The sequence below is a fragment of the Rhinatrema bivittatum genome, chromosome 1 (genome assembly GCF_901001135.1).
Source record: "Rhinatrema bivittatum chromosome 1, aRhiBiv1.1, whole genome shotgun sequence".
In the NCBI taxonomy this organism is placed as follows: Eukaryota; Metazoa; Chordata; class Amphibia; order Gymnophiona; family Rhinatrematidae; genus Rhinatrema; species Rhinatrema bivittatum.
In genome coordinates, this window is record NC_042615.1 from 745,866,533 (window position 1) to 745,887,306 (window position 20,774).

Sequence of the window (20,774 nt, forward strand, 5' to 3'; positions counted from 1 at the left end):
TTCTCAGAGCTCTCTTAGGCCTAGATTCATCATTTTGAGATACATATCGCAAGAATAGTGCCCATGATAAAAAAAAAAAAAAGAGAATGGGTTGCTGGAAAGAAAGAGAGAGTGAAAGCTTCTTTTGAGGCCGACTGACTTTTTAAAATATTTATGCCACTGTAAGAGGGGGAACTAGTAACTTGGGGTGAGTTTGGGTTGGGATGGGTTTTGGGGGGCAATTTTACATGTACAGTCATACATACAAATAGCAAAGTTACCATCAGTGAAGATTTAATGTGTTTGGAGGGATAAAAGGTGAAAGAAGAGTAGATTTCTCTCTACTTAGCCTGATGCACTATCTACCTAGCTGCAATCAAGCTAGGTAAAGAGAATATGGTAAATCTACTCTTCTTTCACCTTTCATCCCTCCAAATCACATTAAGCTTCTATTTCTTTCCCTCTCTCTCTCTCTCGTGTTTTGCATGCAACGTTAAACAGCTCTCATGTCCTTTAACTCCTCCCACTTCAATACATTTTTCAAATTTGCATACGCATTTCCTGATACGATATTTATCTTATGTATTAGGGATGTGCTGAAGGTACGGATTCATCCGATTTGGTATTCATATTCGTTGGGGGCCAAATACGTTGCATTCGTTCAATGGTGCCCCTGATCCGTTGATATGTTTCATTCGTGTTCCGGTTCCCATTAAAGTCAATGGGGGAAGTATTTGCAGCCTATTTTTGGCTGCAGAATTAGGGTTTTCTTATCAATTTTGATGAAACTTCTGGGGAGCAACATCAGAACAAGGAAAGAGCCCCAAGGTACTTAGACTGTGGCAAAGAGGCACCAAAGTGGCATGAATAGCCTAAGGTACTTTAAAGGGGCAAAGGGGTACCAGGAGTGGCAAGAGTGCTTTACTAAAGGTGCAAAGCAGCAGTGAGAGTGTCAAAAACAAACCATACTTTCAAAAGAGAGCACCAATAACAGATGCATGAACCCTCGAAGGCAGCATGACAGGCAAAGCGGCAAGACAAGTGGCATCAACATCTACAGTACAATGAAGGGGAATATAGCAAGCAGAAAGACTAGCACCAACACACTGAGCAACCATGATAGTGGCAAGAACACCACAAGGAGTTGAGTGAGTCATCTGGTGTACGGCAGCAAGGCAGAGTGGCAGAGGGTAGATACAGGCTGGCTACACCCGGGGACAGTTCCATTTCCTTTGTGCAGGAAAGAGCTCCCTAGAATAGGTTTGCCCCTAAAGTGGGGTGTTTCCGTTGGTGTCTAGTGAGCTCTCACTGGTCTTTTAAAATCTGGTGGAGTTAGCAGATATACAAATGAAAATTTTCAAGGCTGAGGTGGAGGAGGTTTCCATGTAAACAGCGGTTCAACATGGGTCAGAGGGTAGACACCCAGGGAGAGTTCCCTTTCCTTTGAGCAGGAAAGGACTCCCCAGAATGGGTTGGCCTCTAGAGTGAAGCATGAGCCTTCAAAGTGTGGAGACGTGGAGCAGGGTGCCATGTGAACAGCGGTTCAACATGGATCAACAGGTGGTAAGAGATAGGCTGGCAGTGGCTACACCGGGGAGAGTTCCCTTTCCTTTGAGCAGGAAAGGGCTTTCTTGGAATGGGTTGGCCCCGTGGAGCATGAGCCTTCAAAGCTTGGTGATGTGGAGCAGGGTCTCACTGTGAGCATGGTCTCACTGTGTTTGCCACAGTCTACGTACCTTGGAACTCTTTTCTCGTTCTGAACATAGGTCAACAGGTGCTAAGAGATAGGCTGCTACATCCGGGGAGAGTTCCCTTTCCTTTGAGCAGGAAAGGACTCCCTCAAATGGGTTGGCCCCGAGAGTGTATAATGGTACAAATTGTTAGGATTTAAGCATTTGCAAACAGATCATGACTTCATAAGCAAGATGGAGGAAACTCTCTTCTCTGCCCTGAAACTAAAGAAAATTGTTTGTTTCATTGAAGGATCCAAGCTGTGAAGGATTACTAGTTTGAATTGCCAGAGACTGAGGTTTCCCTTTGTAACGAGGGTTCAGCCAATAGGACTGGACATAAGGCCTGGATGGACAGGCACAGCATTCGAGGACAGAGGTCAAGCCCACATAGGGACATAAGGCCTGGACGGACAGGCACAGCAATCGAGGACAGAGGTCAAGCCCACGTAGGGACATAAGGCCTGGATGGACAGGCACAGCAATCGGAGGTCAAACCCTTGTAGGGTGTTGTGGTTCTGCTAGTGGATGGGAGGAGCTAGCAGAAAGATTAGCAGTCTGATAGAATTCCCTCCTCAAAGGGGAGGAGTTAGCAATCTGTTAGGGATCTCCTGAGGAAGGAGGAGTTAGCAATCTGTTAGGGATCTGCTGCTAGAGTTAGCAATAAGTTAGCGACCTGCTGCAGGATGCTCCTGAAAAGGGAGGAGTTAGCAATCTGTTGTGGGGTCGGCAGCTAGAGAGAGCTATCAGATAGGATCCTGCTGCTGGATACTCCCAGAAGGGGAGGAGCCAGCAATCTGTTGTAATACTGCTAGCGGTAAGCAATCTGTTGCAGGGTCTGTGATGTGGATGGAAGGAGTGAGCAGATACGAATAATAGTCTGATGGAAATCCCTCCTCTAAGAGAGGAATAGCAATCTGTAGTGAACTGCCTCCTATGGGTCTGCTAAAGAATGGCAATGTTAATGTAGACTGCAGAGTTGGCAATCTGTACCAGCGGAGTACTGGAGATGGTGCTCAGCTGGACAGAAAGTAAATTGGTAAATCCTTGGGTCGATGGCAGATGACAGCGCCCTCAGGAGGGAGTTCTGAGAGGGACCACCGGCTCGGCTGGAGTATGGAGACAGACACAGTTCTTTATTAGATAAGCAGTATAACCACCAGCTGGGCTGAAGTCCCTCAGAGGCTGGATCTGCGATTCCCAGGTTGCTGAGCTGCAAAAAGACTGTAGATAGTGAATAGATGGGATATGCAGATATACATAGTCAGTACTAGATGATATCTCACACAAGGTCTTGATAAGGCTCAGTACTTGGAAAGGGTTAGGCCCTCGAGGAGCGAGTACCTGGTTGCAGGGAAGCTCTGAGAGAGTGATGGTTACTCACACTAATCTGTATCTGGAATAGCTTCTAGTCAATAGAGAATCTTCAGGGTGTTCAGGAACATAGGCCCTCGAGGAGCGAGTACTGGTTCCTTTCTGTAATCTGAAATAGAGAAAGAGAATGAGGCCCCCGAGGAGCGGGTACCCCTGGTAGGTTCAGAGACGCAATGCTGCAAGAATGAAGCGGGTCCGGAGGAATCCCGCAAGCAATCCTGTGGTGCAAAATGGTGTTTGGACAGCCGGAGCTAGTCCAATCGGAGTCCTTGCTAACTCGAGTTGTTAGCAAAAGAAAAGACCTTTTATGTTGGAAGCGGATGACGTCAATAAAGGGGGACGCCCCTGAGGTTCACGCCCTTGCTGGTACATACTTCTGAGCGCACATGCGCGCGCCCTACGTCATTAGGAACATGGCGGATCCGCAGTGTCGAGCCGGCCAGGGGACGCCAAGGAGGAGTGGCATGGAGGCGCCGCGGCATCAAGCTGTCCCAGGAACAAAGGGAGTCACCACTCAGGTAGAGAGGATGGAGCGAGGGTGAAAGCAGGCATGAATGCAACATAGGGACATAAGGCCTCGATGGACAGGCACAGCAATCAAGGACAGAGGTCAAGCCCATGTAGGGACATAAGATCTGGACGGACAGGCACAGCATTCGAGGACAGAGGTCATACCCTTCTAGGGACATAAGGCCTGGATGGACAGGCACAGCAATTGAGGTCAGAGGTCAAGCCCACATAGGGACATAAGGCCTGGACGGACAGGCACAGCATTCGAGGACAGAGGTCAAACCCTTGTAGGGACATAAGGCCTGGATGGACAGGCACAGCAATCGAGGACAGAGGTCAATCCCACATAGGGACATAAGGCCTAGATGAACAGGCACAGCATTTGAGGACAGAGGTCAAACCCTTGTAGGGACATAAGGCCTGGACGGACAGGCAAAGCATTCGAGGATTTCCTTTGTGCAGGTATGTTGTGGTTTGACCTGTCACTTCTTCCTGAACTGGTTCACTGCCAGAAGAAAATGTAAAAGATGCCATTTCTGAAAGATAATTCAACAGAGGATGCTTTTAGAGCAATAGAGACTGCTATTTGTGAAGCAAGAACTGAGCTGGAGATTATTTTTGAATACCCAGTGGACAGTGGACGGACAAGCACAGCGTTTCAGGTCAGGTACATGTGCTGATATTATCTGGAGCATAGGAGGCAGTTGGAGCTGCTGCAAGGCTTTCAATTACTTTTATTCATCTTGCCATTCACAGGGAAAATTTGGAAACCCAAGCAAAGGCAGGTTTACTTTCAAAAACACTAGCATTTCCATCAACTCTGGTGCAGCTTTGAGCAGTAAGGGCTCATGATATCCCCTGTCATTGAAAAGACACGTTCACTGGGCACACTAGTTGGTGGACATGACAGATAGTGCTGAGCCACTTTGGCTAGGTGTGGCCAGACAGTGGACTTTTGTGCCCAATATGCCAGCGGATCTGTCTGCATGTTCTCTGTGGGCTCTGAGAGATACCGTGTCACTGACAGCTGTGCTGGTGTCTCCTTTGCTTGTGTGGGCTGAGAGTCACTCATGCCAGCTGCTTTCTCTCTAGCCCGTAGCACAAAAGATACATCTTTATGGGCAATATGCCTTTGGCATTCTGAAGTGGAGGAGGAGGAGCTACTAGCTGTCACTGACAGAGTGCTGCTCATGCTTGGGCTAGCACAACTCTCTGAAGTGCCCGCCGCTGTTTCCTCCTCTGCTTCACGCCTAATCTGTCTCTGCCTATGGCGCTCCTGCTCACGGCTTTTCCTAACAGCGGGTCCTTCACCAATAGGAGACAGTAGGGCGAGTTTCACACAGGGATCACAGACTGTGGCGAGCATGTATGTGTTCTCTTCCTTTATAGGCCGTAATCTCTCTTCCACCTGCAGCTGCAAAACGTCCAGACACAGCACCTCAACTGTCATTCCCTCTTCCTGTTTAAAGGTCTCCAAATTTTCATCCAGGAAATTAACTATAGGGATGATGTCAGCCAAGGTGGTACCTCTGGAACTCAGCTCCTCCATGACATCCTTGAAGAACTGCAGGATTTTTACCAGCTGACTCATGACTAACCAATCATGATGCCCTAGGGGATTCTGCACACTTATGTCTATTGAACCAGAAAGTTCATGAAGGGGTGTCTGCAGCTCCACTAACCTCTGCAGCATCAAAAAGGTGGAATTCCACTGGGTGGCAATGTCTTGAATGAGACACTTGTGAGGTATCTCCAAATCAGTCTGCTTTTGTCGGAGAACCTGCTCCGCCTTCACACTTTCTTTGGAAGTGCGCTGCTATGTTCCTGCACTTGTGTATTAAGTCCTGCAGGTATCCATTCTCCTGGTGCTTGGACTCCAACCCCAGAGCTGACTTCACTACCAGGTGCAGAGTGTGTGCAAAACATCGGATGTTCTTAAAGCGTCCCTCGGTTATTGCCTTAAGCATGTTTGCTAGAGATGTGAATCGTGTCCTTGATCGTCTTAACGATCAATTTCGGCTGGGAGGGGGAGGGAATCATATTGTTGCCGTTTGGGTGTTTAAAATATCGTGAAAATCGTTAAAATCGTGAGCCGGCACACTAAAACCCCCTAAAACCCAACCCCGACCCTTTAAATTAAATCCCCCACCCCAAATGCCTTAATACTTCATCAACTTTGGGAGGGAAGTACTTACTTGCCCTAAACCAATGGCAGGAAAACCGGCACACTAAAACCCCCTAAAACCCACCCCCGACCCTTTAAATTAAATCCCCCCACCCTCCCGAACCCCCCCCCCCAAATGCCTTAAATTACCTGGGGGTCCAGCGGCGGTCCGGAACGGGCTCCTGCAATTCAATTGTGTTGTCTTCAGCCGGCGCCATTTTGCAAAATGGCGGCCGCAAAATGGCGGCGGCCATAGACCAACACGATTCGACTGCAGGAGGTCGTTCCGGACCCCCGCTGGACTTTTGGCAAGTCTTGTGGGGGTCAGGAGGCCCCCCCAAGCTGGCCAAAAGTCCCTGGGGGTCCAGCGGGGGTCCAGGAGCGATCTCCTGCCGCAAATCGTTTTCCGTAAGGAAAATGGCGCCGGCAGGAGATCGACTGCAGGAGGTCGTTCAGCGGCGGTCCGGAATTCCCGCTGAACGACCTCCTGCAGTCGATCTCCTGCCGGCGCCATTTTCCGTACGGAAAACGATTCGCGGCAGGAGATCGCTCCTGGACCCCCGCTGGACCCCCAGGGACTTTTGGCCAGCTTGGGGGGGCCTCCTGACCCCCACAAGACTTGCCAAAAGTCCAGCGGGGGTCCGGAACGACCTCCTGCAGTTGAATCGTGTTGGTCTATGGCCGCCGCCATTTTGCGGCCGCCATTTTGCAAAATGGCGCCGGCTGAAGACAACACAATTCAATTGCAGGAGCCCGTTCCGGACCGCCGCTGGACCCCCAGGTAATTTAAGGCATTTGGGGGGGTTTGGGAGGGTGGGGGATTTAATTTAAAGGGTCGGGGGTGGGTTTTAGGGAGTTTTAGTGTGCCGGTTTTCCTGCCATTGGTTTAGGGCAAGTAAGTAAGTTCCTGCCCTCCCCCTTCCCCCGATTTACGATTTTTTAACGATAAATCAGGGGAATTGGTATTGTATCGTGGCCCTAACAATTTTTGATGATTTAAAATATATCGGACGATATTTAAATCGTCAAAAAACGATTCACATCCCTAATGTTTGCACCATTGTCTGTGACAAAGAACCCTGCCTGAGGATTCCTGTCTCACTGGTGTAGTTGCCAGCCCTCCAGCATCTGTCTGCATGCTAGAATATTAGCTGCGGTATGGGCCTGGTCCGTCAGGTGGGTGTGCAGTAAAGCCCACCTCCACCCTGATACTTGTTCTGTAATATAGCTGCTGCCTAACCCTGCCTCAGCCACGTCCCACCAGTGTGCTGTCAGGGAGAGGTAAGAGTGTGCAGCATTCATGGCTGTCCAGATATTGCAGGTGAAATGCACGCTCCCCTCTGCCTTAGCTAGCAGCGCTTGGATGTGACTGTGCTACTGCTTGTACAGGCTGGGAATGACCTTTCTGCTAAATGTGGTTCTGGAGGGGACTTTGTAATTTGGAACTAAGACCTTCAGAAAATGCTTGAAACCCACATTCTCCACTATCTGCAAGGGCTGGTCATCAAGGGCAATCATTTCCCCAATTCTCCTGGTTACAACTTTTGAGGTTGCCTGCCTCCTACACCGGGACAGCGTTACCACACTCCACCCCATTTCCTCCATGGTGAGTTGTCGCTTCTGCCACATGTCAGGGGGTTGCTGGCCTGCCACCTGACTGCTAGAAGGGGCTGAGGGCGTGGGGTGACTCTGCTCCTTTTCAACCACTTTATGCTGCTTGGAAAGGGTCCCCTGACTGGCACTGCCACCATCCCCAGATGGCAGTACTGTTGTTGGGTATTGCCTCTTCATATGATGCGTCATGCCAAAATTGGATAGATGTCCCATTTGCTTGCCTCTGCTAATAGCCCTGCCACAGTAATTACACTGAGCAAAACGCGGGTCCTCCATCATTTTAAAGTGGCTCTAGATTGCAGATGTCTTTCGTGATCCTCCCTTCTGTATAGCCTTGGGGGTGGATGCTGGCACTGGAGCGGAAGTAGTGGGTGCACCCTGAGAAGCAATGCCAGGAACCTCAGTCACACTCTGTGCCTGCGTTGACTGCTCTTCCTCCTCTACATCATCATCAGTTTCATCTCTCCCCTGATGCACTGAAGTGGAGGCTAAGACAGGACAAACTAATCCTCCTAAAACTTTGTCAGCTATTATTTCTTCCATTTCTGATGAGAATCCCACACAAGATGATTCTTTATCGGAATCAAAAGCTGTCCCACTGCTGCTTTTGGGTGTCGCCATTTTGTCTTGCATGACTCAGCCTCCCCTTCCCTCACCTCCAAAACTACAGGGTCAGAAACAGGTGGTGGAGATGCATCATGTTTAGATTTCATTTTTTTCTGGATGGAAATGCCTGCCCCTCCAGAGTTTAGATTGCAGCAGGTCCCTTTTTAACTTTAATGGAGGACTGGCACTAGTGCCTTTTGAAGTGCCTCCTCTGCCAGTCCCAATCACTCGACCACATCTAGCTTTCCCTGACATTATGGATTTAATGTCACTGCCTAGTGCCTACTGGCTGCCCACGGGCACAGTGCCTTGATTTGCACTAATGTAATGTGTGTGCACACACCGAGCTTGTAACTACAAAGGAAGCCCACTGGGGATTTGGCTTCAGAAAACAGCGCTCTCCCAATATACTTGAGTCTGCTAAACTGCCTGCCCACGGGTACTGTGCCTTGATTTGCACTAATGTAATGTGTGCACACACTGAGCTTGTAACTACAAAAGAGGCCCACTGGGGATTTGGCTTCAGAAAGTAGCGCTCTCCCAATATACTTGCTAAACTGCCTGCCCACGGGCACAGTGCTTGATATGCACTAATGTAATGTGTGTGCACACACCGAGCTTGTAACTACAAAAGAGGCCCACTGGAGATTTGGCTTCAGAAAGCAGCGCTCTCCCAATACACTTGAGTCTGCTAAACTACCCAGTGCCCACTAGCACTGATACCCAGTGCACAGAGAGACTGAGTGAGTTCAATTAAACAAATGCAGTTAACAAAAAAGCTGGAATTATTGGCACAGCAGGAAAATCAATGAAATATATTTTCAATGGAAATTCTAGCAAACTAGCTAGAAATTGAATATATCTCTCCCACCCACAACACCCAAATGGTGCTTGCAACCTACCCCAGGAGGTGAACCAAACAACAAAATGCCAAAATGCTGATAGCAGCTTCTCTCCCTGGCACAGAGAGACCATCTCAGATCAACTAAAAAAAGTGCCTAAAAAAAAAAACAGGACTAGCTGGCACAGCCAAATGAAGCACAAATATATTTTTCTATCTAAGTAACTAGCCTAGCTAGGAATTGAATACATATTTGAGAACTCAGATTAGCTCTGAGTGCAGCCACGTTCCGCAGAAACAGACAACCTCCTGGCCTCCCCAGATCACCCCTGCAAAGAAAGTGCGTGGCACGCCGCGTGCTTAAGTATATATAGTGCTGCATCATCAGGCGTCACCGACCACTGAGTGAGAGCACGATAGGCTGCATTGCAAAAATTATTTTCGCTGATATGTTGCATTCTGGTTTCCTTGCCAACCTGGCCGACCCAATCTGACAAGGTTGTGAAGTCACTGATGACTCACAGGAAAGGGCCGGTTTTTGGCTATGGATACACCCAATAGCATTCTCCAGTTTCAAATGGCGGCTAAGAAAAGCATGTGGCGCCAAATGTATGGAAAAGATGATATGTTATATTCATGGGGAATCGTGATACGTTTCGCGACCCCACGAATAAAACGAATATGGACATAGACGTTGCGGATTGCCAATACGTTGCAAACGAATGCACACCTCTATTATGTATTATGGCGTTATTGTGGGCGTTAGGGCCCTAATGCCCATGATAATGCCCTAATGCATTTTGATGAATGACCCCCTTAATTTTAATTTCTAGATGAGATAGAGAAGTAGAGTTGCTGTCTGCTTGGATAAATATAAATAAACAACAAAAAGGAAATTAATAGGCACATTGGATTCCTTGGGGGTTATAGTCGATGGCCAGATTGCAGTTAGTTGGATAACTTATCTGGCTAACTTTGGAAAGATATTCAGTAGTGCAGCCACTCTATTGAATATAGCTGGCTATCTTAAAAATAACTGAATAACTTTATCCAAATAACTTTAAGACAGATTTTTGGCATGACAGAGTTATCTGAATAAGATATCCATCTGGCTAACTCTGACTATAAGAGTTCGCTGAATAACTTAGCCAGCTAGCTTGACTCCTCCCAGAATGCCCCTGGAACACCCTTATGTTATACTACTAACCTTTAGCTGGATAATGAGGGTTACGCGCATACCTTATGCGCGTAACCCTTTTAAAATCCCTGCGCGTGCCGAGCCTATATTGCATAGGCTTCCAGCATGCGCAAAGCCCTGGGACGCACATAATTCCCGGGGCTTTCTTCAGGTGGGCGTGTCGGGAGGCGTGACACGGACGGCATGTCATCGGGGGGCGGTGCAGCGGGCGTGGTTTCGGCCCGGGGGTGTTCTGGGGGCATGGCCGTGCCCTCCGGACCAGCCCCCGGACACGAACATGGCGCGCGGCAGCCAGCCCGGTGCGCAAAGTTACGCCTGCTTCGAGCAGGCCTAACTTCTGCGACAGAGGTGGGGGGGGTTTAGATAGGATCGGGGGGGGGGGAGGTGGAAGGAAAGTTCCCTCCGAGGCCGCTCCGATTTTGGAGCGGCCTCGAGAGAACAGGCAGCGTGTGCAGGGCTCAGCACGTGCAAGTTGCACAAATGTGCACCCCCTTGCATGCGCCGACCCTGGATTTCATAAGATACGCGCGGCTATGCGCATATCTTATAAAATCCAGCGTACTTTTGTTCGCGCCTGGTGCGCGAAAAAAAGTACGCGCGCGCTGTTTCTTAAAATGTACTCCATAGTTTCTTGGAACTATAAATTTTGCTGTCTCCCTCAGCTATCTCATCTCCAGCAGCAGCAACCTTTCTCTTTACAGTTCTTACAGTTTGCAAAAAAAACAACAACAATGCCATTATTATAATGCAACCTGCAATTTGCTTCCGGCCCAGCATCACAGGCAGACATTAGGTGGCATTTATTTTATGTAGCTTTTTTTCTAAAATTGTATCATATTTATAGATCGCCCCTCTTCTGTGGAACACAAGGCGATATACATACTCACAATCTAAAAATTCACACCCAGCATCTTCATTTCTAAAAGAAATTAATAAAATTTCTAAACAACAATATAATGCAACCATAAACTAGATGACATATTAACCACATATCTCTATTTTCTGATCCTTTCTCCAAACATTTCCCTTTCTGTACCCTCCCTACTCCCAGCTCAGATACTGACAGGATAAGATTACTTTCATTGTGCAGTAGCTGTTACATTTGCCATTGCGGGATTCACCCCCAAAATGCCTCACAGTTTCCGGCGTGACCTTCAGGTCATTGTGCTTCATCTTGTGGCAGAACGCTGCTGCCCTGATGCTACACTTCCTTCCCCACAGGTCCTTCCTAGGCATACGACCAAGCGGTGTGTCACCACTTAAAGGCCCCATGGCAGGAATCCAAGCTGCTGGTGCCTCGTGATGACATCATACAGCTGGGTATATAAGGCCCCGCCATGTGGTCTAACCTTGCCTCAGCAATAGGTCTCCTGTCATGCCTTGTGCCTTCAGTGCATGTTGCCTCAGCATCTCCTCATCATTGCCTTGCCTTACTCAGCCTGTCTCGTCCAGCTTTGCCTTGCCCAGCCTGTTTTGTCAAGTCTTGACTTGCCCTGCCTGCCTTGTTCAGCTTTGCCCTTTTAGTCTTATCTAGGGTCTTCTCCTCTGTCTTTATCCATCCTTGGCCTGATCTCCTGGTGCTGACCATTGCATTGGATCTGACCTCACCTGCCTGCCGCCTGGACCTGATGATTGCCTTGGACCTGACCATGCTTGCTTGCTGACTGTGCCGACCATTGGCTTGTTCCTGGTATTGCCAGTCTGCTGCCTGCTTTGTTCCCAGCATATATCTGGACTCTGGCTCACCCTACCACACAAGGGACCCACCTAAGTCCTGCCAGCCACTAGAACACAAGGACTCAACCTACTGGGAAGGAGGCTGGTATAGGTGAAGCTCCAGTCTGTCCCATTTCAGGTTGCATTCGCCAGTTGTCAGTATAGACTTCTTAGGTTCTCCTATGAGGCTGTGTCAACTCTGCCTCTGCACTAAGGGCTCACTTCCATACCACTCATCACAGTTGTATTGTCAAATCCTTTAAGGCCCTGTGAATAGTGCAGAGTTTCACAAAGATTGTTACCATCTTGGGATCCTGCCAGAGGCATAGTCACAGAGATTCAAATGACTTTAAAAAATTTCCTGAAATAGGAAGAAATGAAAAAAAACAAACAAACAGATTTCCATGTGATTTTTTTTTTATGATTTTGTTAACATATCAATTCTGAACCATTTTAGTATCCCTTTGCTGGACTGCTTCCATTTGTCTATATCCTTTCAGAGTTATAGTCTCCAGAGCAGGGCACAATAATCCAGGTGAGCTCTCACCAATGACCTGCACAATGGCATAGTCTCTTCCTTTTTTTCTATTACCTATTCTTGAAATCAAAATTACTGGGCATATAGATAGACATGTTTTAATGAAGAAGAGCCAACATGGTTTTAGCAAAGGGAAGTCTTGCCTTACAAATCAATCTGATATTTAAAGGCATAAGGAAACATGTAGATAAAGGTGAGCCAGTTGATATAGTGTACTATTTGGATTTTCAGAAGGCATTTGACAAAATCCCTCATGAGAGGCTCCTAAGGAAATTAAAAAGTCATGGAATAGGAGTTCTCCAAGACAGCATCAGTGGAGTAACACAGCAGCAAGGGTGGCAAGAACATCCCAAGGCTTCAGAAGAGGGCACCACTAACAGTGGTATGCTGACGTGCCGTTCTCTGTAGCAATAACATAACAAAGTATTGCAATACCCTTGTGTATTTTGCCTGTGAGGTAAATGTTGGCTCCATGCGCTAAGAGGTGAATTTTCATAACGTTACCTGTGAAAAATTGTACATAAACATGGATAAGTGAAGCATACACATGCATTCCGTATTTTATAAATGGGTCACTAATGTGCATATATCCACCTGCATGAGTAAAAGAACTGGTTAAAAAAAATGGGCATGAAAGGGGCATGGTTTGTACATTTGCATGTAAGGAGTTATTTTAAAAGCGTCTACATATGAACATCCTCAAATACGGCACATTTACGTGCCAAGTTTAAGCTTTTAGGATGTTTTTCAACTTAAAGGTGAATTTTAAAAGTCCAACTTATGCATTATTTAGGGGATGCAGGAATATATTGGGCTCGTGTGCACAAAGCAGATGTAAATGCTGCTGCATGCACATCTTAGAACTTCTCAAAAAGAGACTGGGCATGGTCTGGGCGGGGTATGGGAGGTACATGGGCCTTTCAGAACTTTAACCATAGTTTGTGCATAAATACTGCGATCTGGCATGTGCTGAGGCCCCCTGCAACATAACTTTACTTCTTCTATGGAAGGTTGGAGGATTGGAGGATCTATCTGTTAACTGAGTGAACTGGGAACAAACTATTAAAACATGTTGGCACACACGTCCCTTTTAAAATCCCCCCACTAACATGGTAGAAGCGGGATTTGAGTACACAGGCACATGCCCACTTAAAATTCATGAACATGTGCATATGGCCAGGTTATTTTATAACATTCACGCATATACAAGCATATATTATAAAGCAGCCGTGTCTCTGTGTGCGGGGGGGGGGGGGGGGGGGGAGGGGGCAGGCAATGAATGTGCGTACACATGTGCCCATGTACCAGTTGAAAAGTTCTCTGAGTGAGTGGACACAGCAACAGGCTAGGGGGTAGGAGAGTGTGACTGGGAGAGACTGGGCCATAATGGTCAGGTGGGGTGGGGGTGAGAGTGAGTGTGACTGGAGAGAGAGCTCACAAATTGGCATGGCTCTTGACTACTGACCCTATCAGGTTTGTGTACTATTTCGTAATGGACATTTTTGCAATAGGAAATGGTGCACATGGTAGTCAAGAGCCATGCCAATTTGCGAGTATATATATATGTATGTAAGGAAGTGGCCCCATACAAACATGTTCTTTGTGGCTTCAGCTGGTTTGAGTGCCCTCAGTATGACACAGGTTTCACTAGACCTTGCCTGTCTGATGTCAGCATTGTGTCAGTGTGCAGTGGAGGAGCAGCCTTCCCCATTGGGGCGGCTTTCTTCACCGAGTGGTAGTATAGGGCCAGTATCTCCACAGTTAAGGCTCAGAGGAGAACTGAGGAGAAGGGTTACAGGACTGGATTTCTGAGAAGTGCAGGAGAGTGAAGAGAGAAAGAGGGTCCAATGAGCTGGAGACCAGTGTTCGGGGAGGTACAAGAGGTAGGACATCCTGTCAGGGAATGGTCACCAGTGTCTGAGTCTGCTACTAGCAGCTCTAAACCGTAAGGAGAGAGGAAAGGTCAAAGGAGGAAAAGATTTCAGTGAACTTGCATCTATTGAGGTGGGCAAGGTGGAAGTGGTACCTGTCCTGAAGACCTGACCTGTTTTGGGGTCAGGAGGTGAAAAGAAACAAATTCCCTGTACGTACCCGGATCAGTCCAGACTGTGGGTTAAGCCTCCTTTCCAGCAGGTGGAGACAGACTAAAACTGAAAGGATATCCTATATGAGGACAGAGCCTATCCTGTAACCCTTCTGTATTTGTCTGTCTCCAGGAGGTGCAGCACATCTTCCTTCGGTCTCCTGATCTAGGCTAGTCAGCCTTCTTTCTCTTCCTTCCTTCTGGGATCAAGCAAGTACTTATTCCTTAGGGATTTTGTAGTTGTTTTCTTCCTGTTAAAATAAAGTTAAAAAGTTTAGTCAGGAAGTTGTGGATGTTTTCTTCAGGAGACGGTTCTCTCAGGGGGGCTTTGCCCCTTGTGCAGTGCATAGCCTGTGTCCGTTACTGCTTCCAGGTGTGGGGACCGAGTCTGTCCAGGGCTCGTCTCCCCCCCCCCGGCTGCCGAAGGGTCTTAATGTTACGCTGCTGTGCTCAGTTTATTTACAAAAAAAAAAAAAAAGTGACACAGAAACAGGCTTAAGTTTAAAAGTGCTCCCAGTGCTTTTAATACTTACCTACAGCAGCAGACCAATATTCTGTGTCTTTCTCCCCCACCTGGGTTGAACCGGCAGCCAGACAGGCAGGAGGCCCCTGCTTCACTCCGGGCCTCCAGGCTGTCAATCAAACTTTTTCTCTGCAGCCTTTTTTTCTTCAAAGCGGCTCTCTCTTTGCTGCGGCAGGCAGCCTGCCTCTTCTCTGCCAGCCCCTTCATGTTTTTTTGTGAGGGGACCTCTTCACTGCCTCCCTGCCGGGTGGGGTAGGTCCCTCCTCAGCAGGGCTGGCAAATTTAGCCCAGGAATCAACTCCCCAGAGCTTGGCCAGGCCGGGAAAGCCTGGGAACGGTGGCCATTTTGGATTTTTGGTCGGCTCCGTTTTCGGAGCTCCCTGGGGCTGGGGGGCTGATTTTTTTGCAGCTACCCCCCGATTTCAGCCCCCTGGCCCCCCAGGATGGGTTTTCTGTCACCCTCTTGCCTCTCCCTCCCCTCCTGAAGACCTGACCTGTTTTGGGGTCAGGAGGTGAAAAGAAACAAATTAATCATGTAATGTAGCATAAAGAAATTGTAGGAACACTATACAGAAATGTTTCATGTTTGGACATTCATTTCCCAGCCATCAGTCAGTAAAGCATTGTATTTTCTACAATAGCACATGAATGCAGTGTCTTTTTGGAGAGACTGACTAGTGAGCAGGAAGATTCCCTGGATGGGGGCTACTTATATAAATGTATGGTAGTGGGGAGGGAGCAGAGAAAACATCACTCAGTTGTTTGTGCAACTGCAGCTACCCGGTGCACCAAAGCCACACACCAAAGGGGCGCACCCCTGTGCATGGTTTTGCCTCATCACATTTTCTATGGTCCAAAGGAGAAAAAGAGAAAGGGGTGCAAAACCTATCCCATCAGTGTCTTCTCCTCTACCCTCAACTTTTGCAGTTGGTGATTTCATACTTTTTTGCTGCACAAGCTATGTCGAGCATTGAGGAACCTGGGACAGAAAGACCCATTCAAGATGGGACCATTGTCTCTCTCAGCCCCTCTGGGCCTATTCTTTCAAGTCCAAGTTTATTTTTGTCTGGTGAGTCTCCTAGTGAGTTGAGTGGATAATATTTTCCCCCGACATCACTGGGTGTAGGAAGACTTGAGGTGGGACCATATTTTGTGTCACCTGGATCTGGGAATAATTCTTAACTGCAGGTTTAGATATTGGTATTTATCAATCTAGAAACTTTGTGGTTTGCCTTCTGCAAGCTGGATCAATCAATGTCTGCAAGATTTGACTCTTTCTTTGGTATGGTTCAAGATCTTTCTGTGTCTGTTAATGGTCATTCTCAAGCAATATCTGACCAGTCAGGAAAGATAAAGATTTTGGAAAATTAGTATTTGAAATTATAAGAAACTGATGCCTCTTTGAATAAAGATTTCCAATTAGTACACTAGAAATCGAAAAATATGGGGACCTATCTTAATTTGAGGTTTTTAAATTTTCCTCAGTGTTCACTTATTTTACCTTGGGTTTCTTAAGGTCACTGAGGAGATGGTTCCAGCATTTACAAAGGAGTATTATCTATCTTCTAATTTCTTCTGGAACCAAGGCTCAGAATTTTCCTGATGGAATAGATCTCTCTGTGTTCTTAGAACAGACTTCTTTGGAGGTCAAGAATGTGGAGATAGATACACTTGTGGTTACCTTTGTTAATGAAATACATAAACAATGGACTTTATATTTGTTTTTTCCTTTGAAAAGTGCTCTTTTTCTGGGACAGGCTAATTCTATCTTTCCAGATGTTGTAAATGAGACATAGGCCAAGAGGAAAACAAGGGTCTTGGCAGTTTGTGCTTTTTTTTATTTATTAAGATTTCCCTGTAAATGTTTAATTAATCTTTTTGATAGTTAAATATGTGTTTATGGACCCCATTAACTTAGAAGATTTTCTTCAAAATAAAAGTATTAGATAGATTGCTGATTGTTTAATCATTCAGTTTAGGAGGATCATATTAATTTAAATTGTGCATTTCTAATTTTTTTCCTTCAATTTTCTCCTCATTATGTGGGTTTTAAAATGACAAATCAATGATTGTTGTTATGGGATACCAAGGCACTTAGATAACTGAAACATTAACCCTCTAAATAGCTATCTGGGGATATTTAGCACCATATGTGCCTAGATTCTAGGCACAAACTGAGATGTGCACCTAGAATTTAGGCACATAAGTTGGAGGCATTCTGGGGGCAGGCGGGAGGTGTTTTGGGACAGGCCAGAGTTAGTTGCATAAGTTATGAGGCTAACTCCTATATTTGGAATTAGACGTATAACCAATGTGGTTAACTCTGGTTGGTCCATAGGGCTGTCCTAAAGTTGCCAGTTTGACATAACTGGCTAACTTTAAGATAACTGGTGATACTCAGTGTTGTGTCCACACCACTGAATATCCCCATTAAGTTAGCCTGATAGCTACATCCAGCTACCTTAACTAGTTGCTCCGCAGCTGAATATCGATCTCAAAGTGTCTTCCTCTACCCCAATTTCAGTAGTCTGAAGGGGCTATCTACTTGGCCAAGAGAGAATGGCAGGTTTCAGCAGAGAGATGTGGAAGACATCATGGACTCTTAAGAATGAGTTTGTAGGATACGGGGCCCAATCGGTAGTCAATAGGAAAAGGTCCAATGAACCATGGAGCAAATTTCATAGAAGGCATCTTGAGCCTTAGGTCCCTGATACTAAACCAGGCTAGACTTCTAGGGTGCAACTAAGGTGCTGGGTGGCTCTTTCTGTTGGCTTGTTTCTTAGAACATTCTGTTACCTTGACCAGTAGAAGATGAGTCTTTGTCCACAGCTCTTGGAGCTCTTATCCTATGAGGGTGGCTGCTAGAATATTGTCTGGAATAAAAAGCAGTTGGGGTACTCAAAGATGATGCCCAAAGACTACAGAAAAGGCTGAAGATCCTGTCAAAGTATTGACATGGTTGTTATGGGCAAATTCGGCCCATGGAAGGAGAGAGGCCCAGTTATCATGACTAAATTCACATAAGCCCACAGGAAGAACTTAAGGCTTTGATTCATCTGTCAGTTTGTCTGTTGCTCTGAAGGTGGTACACAGAGGTGAAATCCATTGTGATTCTTAATTTTTGGCACAAGTCTTCCAGTATTGGGCAGTAAACTAAACTCTTTGATCTGAGGGGATGTGACGTGGTAGCCCATGCAGGTGGAAGATGTGTTGAACAAAGAGTTTCGCTAACTCAGGTGCAGATGGGAGTCCAGGAAGGAGAATGAAATGTGCCATCTTGAAGAATCTATCCATAACCAACCTAGATGGTGGTATTGCCATTAGAGAGGGAAAGGACACAAATGAAGTCTGTGGTCACATGGGTCCTGCGTTCTGAGGGGGCTGGCAGTGGCTGTAACAACTTTCATTGATGTGCTAAGACATCTTTTATGTATGGTGCATGTAGGGCAGGACCTAAGTAACGCTGAATGTCAGTTTTTATCTGTGGCCACCAACAGAGTCAATTGATTAGTTCCAATGTCTAGGTAATGCCACACACTGCAGCGAATGCAAGAGACCCATTGCTGAGGTGAAGTTTGGATGTCTGAAACTCCCTTTTAAGGGTTGAAGCCTATGATGTCATCAAAGGGCACCGCAGCCTGTTTTCTGATGTGGGCCCTTGGAGAGCAGGTCCAGTACGAGGATGGTGGCATGCATACTGCGAGAGTGAGGCTTGCTGTTGCGGCATTCGCAGGTGAATTTGCTGGTTCGCAGGAATGTCCCGCGAACCAGTAAACATAACAAGGCTAAAATGTAAAACTCTCTGCTTTGTCTTCAAATGCTTCAATAAACAAACCCCTTAATAACTTTCCCAACTTCTCTCCCCTTACACTCATTCAAGGGATCTCCATTTCACTGAAATGGATCTTCTTTCCTTTTCTCTGCTAACTGCCACCACATTGTCCTGTGGAGATTCTGCATTTTCAACTGTTACACCCAAAACATTTGGAACAAATACCACTAACCCTATTCCTGGAGCCATGCTACCTTAACTTCAGGAAAAATATAAGGGGTGGCTTTTCAGCCAGGCCTTCCCCTAAGACCCTTTTCTTTAGCCCAACTACCTGAACTGAAAAATGGAAGTAAGGAGGAGGCTGTTTACTCTAGGCCAGTTAGTCTGACCTCTGTGGTGAGTAAATTAATGAAATAGCTGCTAAACAAGAGGATAGTGAGGTTTTTGGATTCCAATGAATTTCAAAATTCAAAGCAGCATAGTTTTATCAGAGTTAGGTATTGTGAGATGAAATGATCAAGTTCTTTAACTGGGTAAGAGAGTTGACAAAGGGGAAAGCATTAGATGTAATGTACTTGGATTTCAGTAAGGCCTTTGGCTTGGGCCGCATAAGTAACATAAATATATTGCGCACTCTTGGTAAGGGCCTTAAAGTTTCTGAATGGATTTGAAACTGGTTGAGTGGAAGGTAATAAAGGGTAGTGGTAAATGGGGTTCACTTTGAGGAAAGGGATGTTACTAGTGGTGTGTTGAAGGGATCATTCCTTCCTTGGACTGGTTCTTTTAAATACTTCTGTAAGTGATAATGTGGAAGTACTTTTTATGGATGATACCAAAATCTGCAATAAGGTAGACACCCAGGAAGGTGTAGAAAACATGAGAAGGGATCTAGAGAAGCTTGAGGAATGGTCTAGAGTCTAGCATCTACAATTTAAAGCTTAAAAATTTGGTCATGTATTTAGACTAAAAAAAATCCAAGCGAGTATTAAGTATAGAGAGGAAAATTCTAAGCACAAAACAATAGCTGGATCTGGGGTGATCACATCTGATGATTAAAGGTGCCAGATAGGTGAATAAAACATTAGCTAAAACCAGAATGATGCTTTGTGCATAGGGAGAAGAATGACTTGCTAAAAAAGAAGGAGGTGATATTGTTCCTGTATAAGTCCCTCTTGAGAACTCATTTGGAATTTTGTGTATAATTCTGGAGATCGCACCTTCAAAAGGATGTAAGTAGGATGGAGTTGTTCCAGAAGGTGGCTACTAAAATGGTCAATGGTCTTCATTATAAAGGTTAAGAAGACAGAATAAAAGATTTAAATGTGCACACCCTATAGGCAAGGGAGGATAAGGGAGATAAGATAGAGCTATTTAAATACCACCAAGGTATTAATACACAGGAGGCAGTCCTTTTACAATGGAAAGGAAGCTCTGGGAGGGGGGGTTATGGATGAGATTGAAAGGGGGTAGATTAAGGAGTAATCTAAGGAAATGTTTCTTTACAGAGAGGTTGGTAGATGCATGGTCCAGTTTCCCAGTGGAGGTGGTGAAATCAAGGACAGTATCTGAATTCAAGACAGCATGGGACAAGCACAGAGGATTTCTGAGGGATTGTAGAGCTGAGTAATTTTGCAAAGGGAGAGGAACTTCTATGAAAGAGCCAGAGCAGCAGAAATAGCTAACAAGGACATGTACAGAGGGTTACACATATCAAATCTAATGGAGTAATAGAATAAATGCACTTAATAATACAACATCCTACCATTTCAGGCAAAGATAAAAAGTTACATACAGTCTAGCAAGAGTAATTTTATTACCACTTGCAAGAGAGAGGAATCAGCTGCATCAGAAATTCTCCAAGCTTTTGCTTCCAATGCATAATTCTCTTTCTCTCTGCTTTCAATCCTTTGCAGCAGCCATGTACATCTGGATACTGTCCCTCTTTTCTTTTCTTCTCAGCCTCTTGTCATGATAAAATGCTTGCTCATTCTCTGCCAATATAGTTAAAGCTATAAAACTTTTATGCAGTAGCATAGAGGGCTGCAGAGCTGAAATTAGATCTGGGATTCTCAGAGATGCACTAGAATTCTGTGGCCTTAAAGCTACAGATTCCTATTTAATGCCAA